General features: G+C 50.1%; 1 pseudogene; it reads right to left on the bottom strand.

The window, feature by feature from the left end:
- Positions 1-1,635: 1,635 nt before the first annotated feature.
- On the bottom strand, positions 1,636-2,267 carry LOC144277040 (alpha-1,3-galactosyltransferase 2-like; annotated as a pseudogene).
- Between the last annotated feature and the right edge of the window lie 15,940 nt (positions 2,268-18,207).

Consider the following 18,207-nt stretch of genomic DNA (forward strand, 5'->3'; position numbering starts at 1 on the left):
GCCTTAAATAGAATTTATATAAGGCAGAAGCCCTTAGTTTCAAGTGGAAAAATACCAGCGGAGTCTAAGGTCGTACTCCGTACCAGGCGACATCATCAGATGACCTTGCAGTGTTAGAGCAACCATGAGACAAGGTTTACTTGTAAGGTCCACAGGAAGGAACTCCAGGAAGATGAGAGATCAGCGTCTTCAAAAACCTATTTTCATTCCTAATGGCTCTTCCAGGCTGATTGCATAGTGTCTGGTGGGCATTTCCCAGGTGTAACCACAGTTGTAATTATTACATAGTCAATATTCCTAACTTCAGATACAGAAATGATACATGTATACAAATAGGATAATCATATTCAGTAAAACATAACCTTTCCAATGATACCTTACATGACCCACCTTGCATAAAACATATCTTAGTTATGCCATATTTATATCATACTATTTCTATGAAGAATATGGGGTATAGCGTCACACCTCTCCCCTTCAATTACTGCTGGAGGGTTGGTTACTGACCAATGCAAAGGCAGTGTGCCTAAAGTTCTCTGTTAGTCTTTAAGGTGCCACCGGCCTCCTCGTTGTCTTTAGTTCTTGGTTATCTAATTTCTCAGTGTTACCAAAAATTGTACTGTCACCTACAGATGTTTTTGCGAAGTTCTGGGTACCTTTTTCCAAGTTGACTGAAAGCCTTTTAGAGTACAGCATTGTTAATACAAAGTATATATTAATATCCTGTAGAATGTAGATGTCTTGGCATTTAGCCACAAAGGCCATGAGGTGGTGTGCCTCAGTTTCCCCTTCCACACAGCAGTCTAGATTGGTTATGCTTTCTCTACCTTGCCAAGGTCTAAGCCTGTTTACAGGTACTAGCTGAGAAGTAGTATTCTTACAAGACTTCTTTGTTACCACTCTTAGTCTGTACCAAAGTTTCTTCCAAAAATCATGCATGTTACATATTTTTGAAGTATTTACCATCAGTACCAAATTCTTTGTCTTAACAGCCCTACATTCAGCTTGATGGCATGTCTGTGTCTGTCTGTCTATCACATGATGACTCAGGAGCACCATCTCTGATCAATTCCAAAACTGCAGAAATTGGTCTAGGAGTCAACAAGCAGAACCCTATTGATTTTGGTGAAAAATGGGAAAAGGGAAATGGGGGACACATGGAGCCCCAGACACCTCTGTAATAGCTCAAAATCCACTTGATAGGCCTTCGACACCTCTCAGTAACACACACCTCATTCCATCTTCTGCTTATCCTCCCAGCAGAGTCCGACCTGTTGACACCCTGAATGACATCTCCCAGACAAGAAGAAAAGAAATAATCGTGTGTGGCACGAGGGGATGGAGCTTAATGGGGCAGGCACAGAGAGCCCCTGGCATGGAGGGGAGGAGGAATCGGGGGCACACAAAGCCCCTGGAATGAAGGGGAGGAAGTCTAGGAGTCCCTGAACTAGAAGGGCAGTGGATGGTGACACACAGGAGACTTGTGGAGGGAATGGAGGGATTCCAGGAGCCCCGCCGTCGGGAGGTGAGTTGGGCCGACAGAAGCTATGAAGCGAGCGACACCCTAGTTGACATTCCCCAAGTCCCCATGCTGGGTTCCAGCCACGTGCCCCCTGGGGGCTCTTGCTGGCAGAGTCACTGATCTGTCGGGCGCACCAAACTGCGCTGCTTCTCGGCCCACAGCAGCCTAGAGATGCGGATGTCTCCACATGGCCCGATGGCCTCATCCCAGCAATACTCCGGAGACAAGATCTTGGTTGGCTTGTGCAGCTGGAAGTACTTATTGAGGTGGCTCTCGTCATGCCAGCGGGGCCTCCACGCCATTCCTCTTGTTCTGGAAGCAGCTTTCCGTCAGGTTCTTCACTGTGGGCATGACCCCTGAACACTGCTGCGCGGTAATGGCAGTCGCCTGCACCTGGGCCCAGAAAGGCAGCTGGTCTGAGGTTTCGGTCAGAGGTGAAGTAGAAGCAGGTCCACTGGTCGAAATAGGAATGGAGCAGGGCAACGGACTCGGCCAGCGCTCCCAGCCTGAAGGCTCCAACAAAGAACTGGTCGATATACAGGCAGAAAACTTACTGGGCCTCCCTGGAGATAGCAGGGTCCAGGCCCTGGGTGAACCAATGTATCCTCATCATGGAGACATCCTGCCAGCGCTTCTGGTTCTCCACCATCAGGATCCGCAGGTGCCGCTCCGTGACCAGGCGGAGCCGTGGCACCGCACCCACCCTGTCTGTGAAGATGTAGTAGATCACCCTCCAGCCCACCATTCCTCAGCCGTCACCAGGAAATGCTCCAGACACTTAACCAGGTACCTGCACAAGAGGTGGCAGAGGGTTAGGGGGCCAGGCTGGCCCCAGGTGCCTGGGACTGCCCAGGGAAGAAGGATGGTCCCATGGTTCAGGACCAGGCAGGGATCAGACCACTGGGCCATCTCATCTGGTGTCCACCTTCTGCCCTACCAGCTGAAACCCTCATCCTTCTAGCCTGGTTCTTCCATTGCCACTTGCCAAATGGGTCAGGCCAGACTATTGGGCCCAGATCCTAAAGGTTCTTTTGGCTCCTATTTTACATTGGAATCCCTTTGACACTCTGGGCCTTCGTCCATCCAGCCCAATATCCTGTCTCAACCTGATGCTTCAGAGTAAGAGAGAACCCTCTGTGACATATTCCAGGAGTGCAACCCGGAACTGTAGGACCACTGTGCCTCCTTAACTCTCCTTCCTGACTGTCTCTTACAATGCCATGCTATTGACAAGCAGCAAATCCCTCCATGTGCTGTGATCACTCAGCCAACAGCATAGACTCATAGAAGATTAGGGTTGGAAGAGACCTCCGGAAGTCATCTAGTCCAAACCCCTGCTCAAAGCAGGACCACACCAACTAAATCATCCCAGCCAGGGCTTTGTCAAGCCAGGCTTTAAAAACCTCTTAAGGATGGAGATTACACCACCTCCCTAGGGAACCCATTCCAGTCCTTCACCACCCTCCTAGCCCTGGTCTACACTAGGAGTTGAGGTCGAATTTAGCAGCGTTAAATCAATTTAACACTGCACCCGTCCACACGATAAAGCCCTTTTTTTTTACTTAAAGGTCTCTTAAAATCAATTTCCTTACTCCACCCCCGACAAGGGGATTAGCGTTTAAATCAGCCTTGCTGGGTTGAATTTGGGGTACTGTGGCCGCAATTAGACGGTATTGGCCTCCTGGAGCTATCCCAGAGTGCTCTATTGTGACCGCTCTGGACAGCACTCTCAACTCAGATGCACTGGCCAGGTAGACAGGAAAAGGCCCGCAAACTTTTGAATTTCAATTTCCTGTTTGCATGGTCGCCTGCAGGTTGCCACGCTGGCCAGAGCTCATCAGCAGAGGTGACCATTCAGAGCTCATCGGCAGAGGTGACCATGATGGAGTCCCAGAATCGCAAAAGAGCTCCAGCATGGACCGAATGGGAGGTACGGGATCTGATCTCTGTATGGGGAGAGGAATCAGTGCTATCAGAACTCTGTTCCAGTTTTTGAAATGCCAAAACATTTGTCAAAATCTCCCAGGGCACGAAGGACAGAGGCCATAACAGGGATCCGAAGCAGTGCCGTGTGAAACTTAAGGAGCTGAGGCAAGCCTACCAGAGAGGCAAACAGCTGCTCCGGGTCAGAGCCCCAAACATGCCGCTTCTATGATGAGCTGCATGCCATTTTAGGGGGTTCAACCATGTTGTTTGACTCCTTCAATGGAGATGGAGGCAACACAGAAGCAGGTTTTGGGGACGAGGAAGATGATGATGATGATGATGAGGTTATAGATAGCTCACAGCAAGCAAGCGGAGAAACCTGTTTTCTCAAGAGCCAGAAACTGTTTCTCACCCTGGACCTGGAGTCAGTACCCCCCGAACCCACCCAAGGCTGCCTCCCGGACCCGCCAGGCGGAGAAGGGACCTCTGGTGAGTGTACCTTTTAAAATACTATACATGGTTTAAAAGCAACCATGTTTAATGATTAATTTGCCCTGGCATTTGCGGGTCTCCTGGATGTACTCCCAAAGCCTTTGCAAAAGGTTTCTGGGGAGGGCAGCCTTATTTCATCCACCATGGTAGGACACTTTACCACAGCAGGCCAGGAGCACATACTTGGGAATCATTGTAGAACAAAGCATTGCACTGTATGTTTGCTGGCATTCAAACAACATCTGTTCTTTATCTCTCTGTGTTATCATTCATGGTCACCTGGTTGAAATAGGGTGCTTTTCTTAAGGGGACATTCAGAGGTGCCCGTTCCTGCTGGGCTGTTTGCCTGTGGCTGAACAGAAATGTTCCCCACTGTTAGCCACGGGGAGGGGGGAGGGCCTAGCCACGTGGTGGGGGAGGCAAAATGCGACCTTGGAACGAAAGCACATGCGCTGTGTATGTAATGTTAACAGCAAGGTTTACCATGAAAGAGTGTACCCATTGTTCTATAAAATGTGTCTTTTTAAATACCACTGTCCCTTTTTTTTTTCTCCACCAGCTGCATGTGTTTCAAGGATCATAGGATCTTCTCCTTCCCAGAGGCTAGTGAAGATTAGAAGGCAAAAAAAAACGCACTCGTGATGAAATGTTCTCTGAGCTCATGCTGTCCTCCCACACTGACGAATGCATGGAGGCAGACAATGTCAGAGTGCAGGAAAGCACAAAATGACAGGGAGGAGAGGTGGCGGGCTGAAGAGAGTAAGTGGTGGGCTGAAGAGAGGGCTGAAGCTGAAAGGTGGCGGCAGCATGATGAGAGGAGGCAGGATTCAATGCTGAGGCTTCTGGAGGATCAAACTAATGCACTCCAGCGTATGGTTGAGCTGCAGGAAAGGCAGCAGGAGCACAGACTGCTGCTACAGCCCCTGTGTAACCAACCGCCCTCCTCTCCAAGTTCCATAGCATCCTCACCCAGATGCCCAAGAATGCGGTGGGGGGGCCTCCGGCCACCCAGCAACTCCACCCCAGAGGATTGCCCAAACAACAAAAGCCTGGCATTCAATAAGTTTTAAAGTTTTAAACTTTTAAAGTGCTGTGTGTCCTTGTCCTTTCCGCCTCCACCACCCCTCCCTGTGCTTCTCTCCTCCACCACACCTCCCAGGCTACCTTGGCAGTTATCCCCCTATTTGTGTGATGAATTAATAAAGAATGCATGAATGTGAAGCAACAATGACTTTACTGCCTCTGCAAGTGGTGATCGAAGGAAGGAGGGGAGGGTGCTTAGCTTACAGGGAAGTAGAGTGAGCCAAGGGGCAGGGAGTTTCATCAAGGAGAAACAAACACAACTTTCACACCGTAGCCTGTCCAGTCATGAAACTGGTCTTTAAAGCTTCTCTGATGCGCACCGCACCCTCCTGTGCTCTTCTAACTGCCCTGGTGTCGGGCTGCGAATAACCAGCGGCCAGGCGATTTGCCTCAACCTCCCACCCTGCCATAAACATCTCCCCCTTGCTCTCACAGATATTGTGGAGCGCACAGCAAGCAGTAATAACAGTGGGAATATTGGTTTCGCTGAGGTCTAACCAGGTCAGTAAACTGCGCCAGCGTGCTTTTAAATGTCCAAATGCACATTCTACCACCATTCCGCACTTGCTCAGCCTGTAGTTGAACAGCTCCTGACTACTGTCCAGGCTGCCTGTGTACGGCTTCATGAGCCATGGTATTAAGGGGTAGGCTGGGTCCCCAAGGATAACTATAGGCATTTCAACATCCCCAACGGTTATTTTCTGGTCTGGGAATAAAGTCCCTTCCTGCAGCTTTTGAAACAGACCAGAGTTCCTGAAGATGCGCGCGTCATGTACCTTTCCCGGCCATCCCACATTGATGTTGGTGAAACGTCCCTTGTGATCCACCAGTGCTTGCAGCACTATTGAAAAGTACCCCTTGCAGTTTATGTACTTGCCGGCTTGGTGCTCCGGTGCCAAGATAGGGATATGGGTTCCATCTATGGCCCCACCACAGTTAGGGAATCCCACTGCAGCAAAGCTATCCACTATGACCTGCACATTTCCCACGGTCACTACCCTTGATATCAGCAGATCTTTGATAGTGTTGGTTACTTGCATCACAGCAGCCCCCACAGAAGATTTACCCTCTCCAAATTGATTCCCAACTGACCGGGAATAATCACTTCCCTCGATCTGTTGACAATGCTCCTACTAATGCAGACAGTTGACAAGAAGGTGTGAGGATACATAACATGGGGAAATAGATTCAGTATGTGTAATAACCCAGCCTCTCCCAGTCTCTGTTTAAACCCAAGTTAATGGTATCTAGTTTGCATATTAATTCAAGCTCAGCAGTTTTTCATTGGAGTCTGATTTTGAAGCTTTTCTGTTGCAAAATTGCCACCCTTAAGTCTTTCACTGAGTGGCCAGAAAGCTTGAAGTGTTCTCCTACTGGAGCCCGCTCAGATCAGCACAGCAGTTATGAGCATTGTAAACACATTGCACATTATCATGCAGTATACGCAGAACCAGAACCTGCAAAAGCAGGCGAGGAGGCGATGGCAGCGCAGCGACAAGAGTGATGAGGACATGGAAACAGACTTCTCTCAAAGCACGGGCCCTGGCAATTTCACCATCCTGGTGGCAATGAGGCAGGCTCATGCCATGAAATGCCGATTCTGGGCTCGGGAAACAAACACAGACTGGTGGGACTGCATAGTGTTGCAGGTCTGGGATGATTCCCAATGGCTGCAAAACTTTTGCATGTGTAAGGGCACTTTCATGGAACTTTGTGACTTGCTTTCCCTTGCCCTGAAGCACATGAATACCAAGATGAGAGCAGCCCTCACAGTTCACAAGCGAGTGGCAATAGCCCTGTGGAAGCTTGCAATGCCAGACAGCTACCAGTCAGTCAGTAATCAATTTGGAGTGGGTAAATCTACTGTGGGGGCTGCTGTGATCCAAGTAGCCAATGCAATCACTGAGCTGCTCCTACCAAGGGTAGCGACTCTGGGAAATGTGCAGGTTCTAGTGGATGGCTTTGCTGCAATGGGATTCCCTAACTGTAGTGGGGCGCTAGACGGAACCCATATCCCTATCTTGGCACTGGAGTACCAAGGCAGCGAGTACATAAACCGAAAGGGGTACTTTTCAATAGTGCTGCAAGCACTGGTGGATCACAAGGGATGTTTCACCAACATCAATGTGGGATGGCCGGGAAAGGTACATGACGCGCGCATCTTCAGGAACTCTGGTCTGTATGAACAGCTGCACAAGGGACTTCCTTCCCACACCAGAATATAGCCGTTGGAGATGTTGAAATACCGATAGTTATCCTTGGGGACTCAGCCTACCCCTTAATGCCATGGCTCAAGAAGCTGTTCACAGGCAGCCTGGACAGTAGTCAGGAGCTGTTCAACTATAGGCTGAGCAAGTGCGGAATGGTGGTAGAATGTGCATTTGGATATTTAAAAGCACGCTGGTGCAGTTTACTGACTTGGTTAGACCTCAGTGAAATGAATATTCCCATTGTTATTACTGCTTGCTGTGTGTTCCGCAATATCTGTGAGAGTAAAGGGGAGAAGTTTATGGGGGAATGGTAAGTTGAGGCAAATTGCCTGGCCACTGATTACATACAACCAGATACCAGGGTGATTAGAAGAGCACAACAAGGTGCACTGCGCATCAGAGAAGCTTTGAAAACCAGTTTCATGGCTGACCAGGCTACAGTGTGACAGTTCTGTTTGTTTCTCCTTGATGAAAATCTGCCCCCTTGGTTAACTCTACTTCCCTGTAAGCCAACCGCTCTCCACTCCCCCCTTCGATCACCGCTTGCACAGGCAATAAAGTCATTGTTGTTTCAAATTCATGCATTCTTTATTAATTCATCACACAAATAGGGGGATAACTACCAAGGTAGCCCAGGAGGGGTGGGGGAGGAGGGAAGGACAAGGGCACACTGCACTTTAAAACTTATTGAATGCCAGCTTTCTGTTGCTTGGGCAGTCCACTGGGGTGGAGTGGTTGGGTGCCTGGAGGCCCCCCACCATGTTCTTGGGCATCTGGGTGAGGATGCTATGGAACTTGGGGAGGAGGGCGGTTGGTTACACAGGGGCTGCAGTGGCGGTCTGTGTCTTTCCTGCACCTCAACCATATCCTGGACCATATCAGTTTGATCCTCCAGTAGCCTCAGCATTGACTCCTGCTTTCTGTCAGCAAGGTGACGCCACCTATCATCTTCAACCTGCCACTCATTATCTTCAACCCGCCACCTGTCCTCGCATTCATATTGTGCTTTCCTGGACTCTAACATTGTCTGCCTCCACTCATTCTGCTGGGCTCTTTCAGTGTGGGAGGACTGCATGAGCTCAGAAAACATTTCATCGCGAGTGTGTTTTTTTCGCCTTCTAATCTTCGCTAGCCTCTGGGAAGGAGATGATAATGTGAGCATTGAAACATTTGCAGCTGCGGGAGGGAAAAAAAGGGAGAGTAGTAGTTAAAAAGACACATTTTAGAGAACAATGGGTAGACTTTTTCAGGGTGAACCTTGCTGTTAACATTACATAGCACATGTGCATTTGGTACAAGGTCGCATTTTGCCTCTTATATTGAGGGCCTGCCAGTATGGTGTGAGAGATCACACATGCAGGGCCGGTGGGCAGCAGAATTCAGCTTGCAGGCAGCCATGGTAAGCCAGAGTCATTTGGCTTCTTTAACCTTCATAACATGTGGGAATGGTTTCAGACAGCAGCGCCCTCATTTCCCATACCGAATAGCCATTGGGTTGGCCATTTAAAATGGGTTGGCCATTTAAAAGGAGCAGCTGCGGTTTCCGGGTTAATGTGCAGCACAAACCCAACTAACCCCCCCACATGCACACACACCCAATTCTCTGTTAGCGTGGCTAACAGCAGGGAAGATTTCTGTTCAGCCACAGGAAAACAGCCCAGCAGGAACGGCCACCTCTGAATGTCCCCTTAATAAAATTCCCCTATTTCAACCAGGTGACCATGAATGATATCACTCTCCTGAGGATAACACAGAGAGATAAAGAACGGATGTTGCTTGAATGCCAGCAAACACCTGGATCATACGCTGCCATGCTTTGTTATGCAATGACTCCAGACTACGAGCTGCTGGCCTGGCGTGGTAAAGTGTCCTACCATGGAGGACGCAATAAGGCTCCCCTCCCCAGAAACCTTTTGCAAAGACTCTGAGAGTACATCCAGGAGAGCTTTATGGAGATATCCCTGGAGGATTTCCACTCCATCCCCAGACACATTAACAGACTTTTCCAGTAGCTGTACTGGCCACAAATTAATAATTAAACACACTTGCTTTTAAACCATGTATTATATTTACAAAGGTACAGTCACAAGAGGTCCCTTCTCCTCCTAGCAGGTCCAGGAGCCCACCTTGGGTGGGTTCGGGGGGTACTGGCTCCAGGTCCGGGGTGAGAAAGAGTTCCTGGCTCTCGGGAAAAATGGGTTCTCCGCTTGCTTGCTGTGCTCTATCTTCAACCTCCTCTTCCTCCTCCTCATCTTCCTTGTCCCCAAAATGTGCACCCCTCTTGCGTGATAATCCATTGACGGAGTCAAAGCACAGGGGTAGGGTAGTGGTGGCTGCACCCCCTAGAATGGCATGCAGCTCATCATAAAACCGGCATGTCTGGAGCTCTGACCCCAGTGACTGTTTGCCTCTCCGGTTTTTTGGTAGGCTTGCCTGAGCTCCTTAAGTTTCCGCAGCACTGCTGTTATAGCCTCTGTCCTTCATGCCCTTGGAGATTTTTTCAAATGTTTGGGCATTTCATCTTTTGGACCGAAGTTCTGATAGCACGGATTCATCTCCCCATACAGCGATCAGATCCTGTACCTCCTGTTTGCTCCATGCTGGAGGTCTTTTGCAATTCCAGGACTCCATCATGGTCACCTCTGCTGATGAGATCTGCACTCACCTAGAGCTTGCCATGGTGGCCAAACAGGAAACGAGATTTAAAAGTTCACGGGCCTTTTTCTGTCTACCTGGCCAGTGCATCTGAGCTGAGAGCGCTGTCCAGAGCGGTCACAATGGCGCACCTGGGATAGCTCCCGGATGCCAATATCATCGAATTGCAACCCCAAATTTGACCAGGCAAGGTCAATTTCAGCGCTAATCCCCTCATCCACAGAGGAGTACAGAAATCAATTTTAAGAGTCCTTTAAGTCGAAGTAAATGGCTTTGTTGTGTGGATGGGTGCAGGGTTAAATTGATCTAATGCTGCTAAATTCAACCTAAACTCGTAGTGTCAGATCTGCAGTTACCCAGCGTCTGCAGGGTTTGGAGTTGGGGGGTCCAGTTCTGGTCTGTTTCTGGTATTTAAGCACCTGCTCAATGAGATGATTCCTGTGCTTCAAAATATTTTTCGCCTGCTGATCACAGCGAAATAGGAATCACAGCTGCAAATAGACAAGATCCACAGCTAACGTGGCTGGAGCCAGATCAAACTCCATTTAGTGCAACCATCCACCTTCCTTTCCTCTAGGAGTGATGCATCCTCCCCACTTTGTATTAAGTTACCTTGCTTGTTCCCCTCCATTCATCAGCCAGAACCATGTGGCCCATCCTGTTGTCCCATGAGCATATTCCCATCAAACCCCATTAACTCAGGTCAGCTACTAAGTGAGCGCTAAAGGGCCAGATTTTCAAATGCTGCCTGCCATTTCTGCACCACTAGTCATTGTTTATGCAGTTTAGACCATTCAGATGTTGGAGTAACAGCTTTGTGGGGCCTCAAAATGACATGAATTGTGGATGCAGAAATGGAGGCAAGGTTGGATGGGACTGTTGCCCCATATGGAGTGGGGGCTGACTTTGAAACCAGATGGCGGTAGGTGCATATTGGGAGAAAGGAAGGTGGGGTCAGGCATGACAGACAGTGCATGAAGTAGGTTCCCCTACTGTCATAAATATAAAGGGAAGGGTAACCACCTTTCTGTATACAGAACTATAAAATTCCTCCTGGCCAGAGGCAACACCCTTTCACCTGTACAGGGTTAAGAAGCTAAGATAACCTCGCTGGCACCTGACCAAAATGACCAATGAGGAGACAAGATACTTTCAAAGCTGGGGGGGGGGGGTCAAAGCGTCGTTCTGTCTGTCTGTGTGATGCTTTTGCTGGGAACAGATCAGGAATGCTCTTCATAACTCCTTAAGTTAGTAAGTAATCTATCTAGAAATGCGTTAGATTTCCTTTTGTTTAATGGCTGGTAAAATAGCTGTGCTGAATGGAATGTATATTCCTGTTTTTTGTGTCTTTTTGTAACTTAAGGTTTTGCCTAGAGGGATTCTCTATGTTTTGAATCTGATTACTCTGTAAGGTATTTACCATCCTGATTTTACAGAGGTGATTCTTTTACTTTTTTCTTTAATTAAAATTCTTCTTTTAAGAACCTGATTGCTTTTTTGTTGGTCTTAAGATCCAAGGGTTTGGGTCTGTGTTCACCGATGCAAATTGGTGAGGATTTTTATCAAGCCTTCCCCAGGAAAGCGGGTGTAGGGCTTGGGGGGATATTTTGGGGGGAAGACATCTCTAAGTGGGCTCTTTCCCTGTTCTTTGTTTAATATGCTTGGTGGTGGCAGCATAGGTCTCAAGGACAAGGCAAAGTTTGTACCTTGAGGAAGTTTTTAACCTAAGCTGGTAAGAAATAAGCTTAGGGGGTCTTTCATGCAGGTCCCCACATCTGTACCCTAGAGTTCAGAGTGGGGAAGGAACTTTGACACCTATTATGAGCTGAAATCACTAAAGAGCTGAAATCACTGAGTACTGTGTTAAGTAGTAGGGGGCCTGAAGATATATTGATGAGCGGCTCACAGGACGGCTACCAGGGAGGAGCAGCTGGCAGAGCAGCTCGCAGGACGGCTACTGGAGAAGAGCAGCTGGTGGAGAGGAGCGGCTCACGGTGAAGGCTGCAGCAGAAACCCACTGAGAGGTGGGGCAGTTAGCTGTCGGAGCATGCAAGGTGCCCCTTTACTCCCCCCCCCCATTTCCACACAGGCTGGGAGGAGGGGTTAAAACTCTGCAGATGAACTTTTGAATTCTGGACTCACTAAGGACAGAGACAGAGACTTTTGGGTTGCTGGACTTTTGGATTGTTGGACTTTTGGGACTTTGGGTGACTTTTGGGTTGCTGGACTCAAGAACCAAAGGGAAAGGACACGGCCCAGTTTGCTTGGCGTGGGTTTTTGCTCATAGTTTGCATTATGAATCCTGTTGGTGATGTTTCCTCAACATAATGCCACCTTGTTTCTCTCTGTTATTAAAAGGCTTTTGCTACACTCAGACTCTATGCTTGTGAGAGGGGAAGTATTGCCTCTTAGAGGCACCCGGAGGGGTGGTATATATTTGTCCCAGGTCACTGGGTGGGGGCTCGAGCTGGTTTTGCATTGTGTTATTGGAACAGAACCCTTAGCTACTGAACCCAGCCCTTCTTGCTGCCAGTTCTTGCTCCGGGCTTAAATAGTAGGCATAAGCCAATTGGAGGTCACAGAAGGAGCTGCCGGTCAGCCCTACCGTGGGCAAGACAGCCTGCAGTAATTGGTCTCCCGGGCCGTATAGTGCACTGACCGCAGCTCAGCCAAGGCTGCCTGGAGGTGGGGTGGAACTGCTGCTGCCCACCCACAGAGCAGGGTTCAAATCCTCCTGGCTACTGCTGGTAAAGAATACTAATGCCTTGTCTCCACTTAGGAGAATTCTCACTGTGAATTACCTCACTGTAACAAACACCTCTGTGCCAGTGGAAGCCAGGCTAGGCCAGGTTCCCGCAGTTTCTGTAGAGGGGGGGAGAGCTGCTTGTTCCAACACTCTGGGTCTGTGCTGAGCTCCTGCATCTACCATGTTCTTGTCTTCCCACAGTGCTACAGGATGTCAGTCTGCATCCACCAGCTGCAGGGAAACCTCAGCTGGAACAGAAACCTGCACAGAGCAACTACGAACCCTGGGAGGGAGCCCGTCACCCACATCTCTGGCAGAGCTCAAAAAAGAACTTCTCAGGCCTCTTGGTGACAGGAGAACATTTCTCCCTCAGTGGCTTCTGCATGGCAGAGCCAGGCAGCAGAGAGAGGAGAGCTGGCTGGGAATTGCGGAGGAAAGTTTTTTCACTGGGAAACACAGCTTCATGGAAACCAAAACTTTTTGGGGCAATGTGTCAGTTTTGATTAACCTTTCCCCAGGAAGGACCTTTGGGTTGGAATCAGGGAGAGGGGCCCTAGAGTGCCTGGCTCCCAGTTATTGTTCCAGGGCCTTAAACTGGGGTTTTCCAGCTCCCAGAGGCATGCCTGAACACGGGGTGATTAGCACCCGAGTGAGGTGCTTGTGGTCTCTCTCCTACCCTCAAATAGTTCTCTTAGCTCAGCGGAGACAAGGCAGCTGGAGCGTTTCCTGGGGGTATCTAGACAAGCTCAGCCCACATCCCTGCCTATGGCTGGACGTATCTAGTTTGTCATGGTAAAGCGACAGAGCCTCATCTCCACTTGTGTTTACAGCAGAGACTGGTGTGGGTTAGTTATCCCACAGCAAAAACACACCACGTGCACACGTGGCCCAAGAGGTTGAAAGCTGCTGGTTTCAAAGCCAACACCTCATTAACGTGGGACTCAACCAACAGACTCAGACCAGGGCCCATCTACTCAGTCTCCTGCCTCTGATCGAGCCCAGCTCAAGCTGTGGTAGAAGAAGGAGCAAACCCCCCTTTTTGGGTTATTATGGGATACCTGCCCCCTAAGGGAGTTTCCTCCACACCCATCAATTCTGAGTGGGCTCAGGCCCAGTCAGAGGGTTTGATCCTTGCCAAACATTTGGGTTTGTTTTGGTTTTTGAATTCTCCCTAACAGGGCTGTGGCGGTCCCATTAGCTGTGCGACCGGGATGTCATAGAAGATCAGGGCTGGAAGGGACCTCAGGAGGTTCTCGTCCAACCCCCTGCTCAAAGCAGGACCAAGCCCCAATTTTTGGCCCAGTTTCCTAAATGGCCCCCTCAGGGATTCAACTCACAACCCTGGGTTTAGCAGGCCAATGCTCAAACCACTGAGCTCTCCCTCCCACCAGCCAGCAGAGAGGGGGAGACACAAATGTGGCTGGAAAACCTGCTCTGGGGTGAATGTACCCTCCAGCACAGGAAATCACAGCCCTGTATAAGCAGAGCAGAGGGTGTCAGAGACTAGCCTCATACCCTGCAATGGACACCCCTGTGATGCAGGAAGTGTGCTGCAGGGAGACTGGCTGGGTATGTTCCTCTGGAAGGCGCTGGTTAGGGACAGCAAAGGGTGGTGTCAAAGTCAGATTCAAGGCTCACAGAATTTGTCAGACCACTCTGTTTATTAGCAAAGAGCTTTGCCAATGCACCCAGATATGTGAGCCCCATGCAAAAGCTCAAGCTAACTTATTTATACAGATAAGTCAAAGCCAATTTAACATAAGAGACAAAAGGAAGAGAAACTGACAAATATACATACATATCTTATTTGCATACTTAAGTTTACCAGTCTCCTAGCTCAGTAGGAGCTCTAAGTTAATTAGTTTGAGGACCCATTGTCTCACACTCCTTAATGTTTCTCTTCCTGACAACTATATTTCAACAAACCTTTCACGATCAATCCCCGAGCGTTGGTATGTGTGTGGGGGCAGGGTTTGGGGGGTGGGACTGGAGAGGAGGAAAGGGGCAGCCAATTGTGTGGTGCTGTTCTGGGTATAGGGAGAGAAGCACTCACACTATGGTCAGGTCCTGTTGATAAAAGCCTTGTCAAGGGTTAATAACCAATGACTAGCTGTTGGAAGCAGGTCGTGGCCTGGCGCAGTCTGTGTTCTAGCCAGTTAGAAGCACAGTAGCCGCAGATGTTTGGACGACTTTGAGCCATGCTTATAAGCAACATATTGAACCATTGGACTCCATCACAATCTACAGCAATTGGTTAACCATCTATCAGCCTCTTACAGAGCCTTGGCATTGGGTGTGCCTGGAAAGGCCTCAGCAGCTCGGCATGTCCTCAGTGTGGTCAGACGCTGGGCTGATCTAACCTCCCAGGCAGGGCGCTCTGCAGCTGGCTCTTCCCTGCCAGGAACACTTTGGCTGCGGCTCTCCTGGATCTCGCCCTGTCCTGTCAAGGCAGTTTCCTGGATGGAGCCGTGAGCCTGGCTGCAGCTGGGACCTGACCTGTTCATTGCTTGGAAGACCCAGACTAAGGCCTGGCACTGGCAGATGAAGCAGATTGGGAGCCAGGGAAGGGAATGGAGCCCAGGGCCCATGTGCTCCTGGCAGCCTGACTCATGGAGGAGACATGTAGTTCCAGTTTGCACCAGCTGATATGGTGAGTGACGTTGAGCTAGCCCATGGGCCACCCCTGCACGGACCCCTGAGGTCAAGTCCTCGTCAGGGAGGGAGGGGCAGAGCTCCTGGCAAGCGGAGCAGGGACAAGAGTCACAGAAGCTGCCTGGCCAGCAAAATCCCATTAAGTTCCCAGACAACTGCCAGCCAAGGCCTCCCACTTTGCCCCAGAGAAACTTTGGTGCTGAGAGACCAGCCCTCCCCCTAATTCACACTCGACTTGTGCCTGCCAGAGACAGCTCTGATGGGGGAAGCGCCCCCTTGCTGAGAGAAACCACCGCTTCAACCCAGGGTGCTGTGTTTGCCAAGCCCCAGGATGCAGGCATGTCTGGTTAAGGGCAGCCTGCCAAGAGGAATTTGGGGACCCGGGACATCATATTCGCTGGGACCCCACCCTCTCCCATGACTTTATTTACACAAACGTTACAGATGTTTGAGCTTTGGGCCCCAGTAAAGCAGTTCCTCTTTCCCTGCCTCTCGTCAGCCCTGCTTAGGGGTGTCAGCTCCTCTGCTCTTTACAACAAACATAATATGCAGGAACCACCCAGGCATGGCATGGTCCAAACCACCGTGTTCATTAATGATAAGTGGAAGGCCCAGCTACACACACTGCTGCAGCAGGGGTCTAGCCACACAACACAGGCAGGACCACTACAGGACTCACAACAATTTAAAGGGGACACTACCCAATTCTTATATGCCACCCGGGGCATGCTGGGATGGGGTGGGCAGCGGGGTGGCTGGAGTTCTGGGAGACTGAAGGACTGTCAGGCAGTTCAAAGGCCTTTGGAAAGGGGGGGCAAACTTGTCAAATGATGCAGAAGTGTAGAGGTGAAGTTAGGCAGATTCAGCATGATTAGCTTTGCAGCTGTTAGACAATTAGATCCCTTTTAGGTGAGTTTATTGGCATGCGTGGAGGTGCTTTTACTGTTTTTAATATGCTGTCTCTGGGGTGCTCTGTACCTTCAGACTAACACAGACCTGCACAGGAAGTGCTGCATGGTGACTGATGTCTGTGGCAATCACTTTATCGGGCTCCGAAGAGGAAGCAAGCAGATCTGTGTAGGTAGAGCGTGAAGATGATAAGACGTTTTCCACCTTACTTCCCTGTTCTATTGGCCCCTGCGCCTATGCTGTGGTGGTGGTGGGCTGGGGGGAGAGGTGAATGGGGGGAGCAGAGGGCAGGTGAATGACCGCATGTGCACATCTCACACTGGACGAGTTTACCCTGAGGTGTCACCAAGAGGCAGAGAAGTGTGCTGTTCAAAAAGGCTGTGGCTAACTGGGGAGCTATGCCATGCTGCTATTCGCCAGGATGATGCCCCCACAGCTGGTGCAGAAGTGGAGGGGCCAATTACCTACAAAAGGAGGCTGGACAACCATCTGTCTTGGATGGTATTTAGGCCAAGACTACACTACAGAGTTAGGTCGACATAAGTTTTGTCGACGATCATGTCACTCTACTAACGTCAGGAAAGCGTGTCCACACAATGCTCCTTGTGTTGGCTGAGCGCATCCATAGTCATTGCTCTTGCAAAGGTTCCTACAGTGGGGGGAGAAACAAGATAGCTCTGCCAAGAAACCTTCAGCAGATGATTGCAGAATACCTACAGGAAGGTTTCCTAGAGATCACTATGGAAGATTCAAGAGACTTCCCCATGTACATTAATGAACTTTGCTGCTGTGGCCCCACTGTGTAGATGAACAGGCTCTGTTGTTAATTTCTGTCCCTTATCTCTCTTCTACCACATAACAAAGTACATGAGAGCTCAACCTCCTCTCACCATCCAGTATGAAAGCAAAATGAGCACTTACCGGAGATCCCGTCCTGCTTCCTGTGCACCAGAGCTGGAGTGCTGGGACTGGCTAGACCCCTCCAGAGTGAAAAGAGGCCCTGACTCGCTGCACCACCAGATGACCCTGCTTTGTGCTCCATAGTGTGCTCCAGCTCCACTTCCTTATCCACCCCTTCGTCACCAGGGTTGATTCCCCCGGCCGCTGCCTCCAGTCCCCCTGAAGTATCCATGGGACTCATAGTGGTGGAGGGGAGTGTAACGAAGCGGGACTGTTCTTAATGTTTCCTCTCAATAGTGTGGGAATGCCTCAGTTTCCCCTAGGCAGTTCTTCAGTATCTAGGGGGTGGGATAAGGGTGTATGATCTTTGCAGAGCCCTAGAGGGCAGGTGTGTGCAGGGGTCTGGACAGAGAGAATGGCCGACACCCTGTTTCCTGGCAACTGATGACCTGGCCCTTCCCCCCTGCGAGGTGAGAGCTAAAGGGTTGGAGAACAAAGGAATCAGGTGACCTCCTGGCCCAGGAAAGGGACAAAGCCCAGAGGAGGTGGGGCTGGAGGGAGTTTCAGTTTGGGGCTGGCTGGGGACGTGGAGTGAAGTGCAGACGTGATTGTCTGGCTCACTGCCCCCCAGAATGGACCCAGCTGAGGGGTCCTGTTCTCTGTATCTACAAGCTCTGTTTTAGACCATGTTCCTGTCATCTAATAAATTTCTGTTTTACTGGCTGGCTGAGAGTCATGTCTGACTGCGGAGTTGGGATGCAGGACCCTCTGGCTTCCCCAGGACCCCGCCTGGGTGGACTGGCTGTGGGAAGCACACGGAGGGGCAGAGGAGGCTGAATGCTCCAAGGTCAGACCCAGGAAGGTGGAAGCTCTGTGAGCTGTGTGTCCTGAAGGCAGGCTGCTCACAGAAAGGAGACTTCCCCAGAGTCCTGACTGGCTTTATGGGGAGCAGTTCCAGAGCATCGCCCGGGGACTCCGTGACAACTGGTGGCAGAGGTGGGATGTACTGAACCCCGTGGATGGCGCTTCCTGCAGTAAGTGACTGGGGAGCAGTAAAACGAAAGGGGATTGACGAGGACCAGGCATGCTGAAGGCTCAGAGAGGAGTGGTTT

The sequence above is a fragment of the Eretmochelys imbricata genome, chromosome 18 (genome assembly GCF_965152235.1).
Source record: "Eretmochelys imbricata isolate rEreImb1 chromosome 18, rEreImb1.hap1, whole genome shotgun sequence".
NCBI lineage: Eukaryota > Metazoa > Chordata > Testudines > Cheloniidae > Eretmochelys > Eretmochelys imbricata.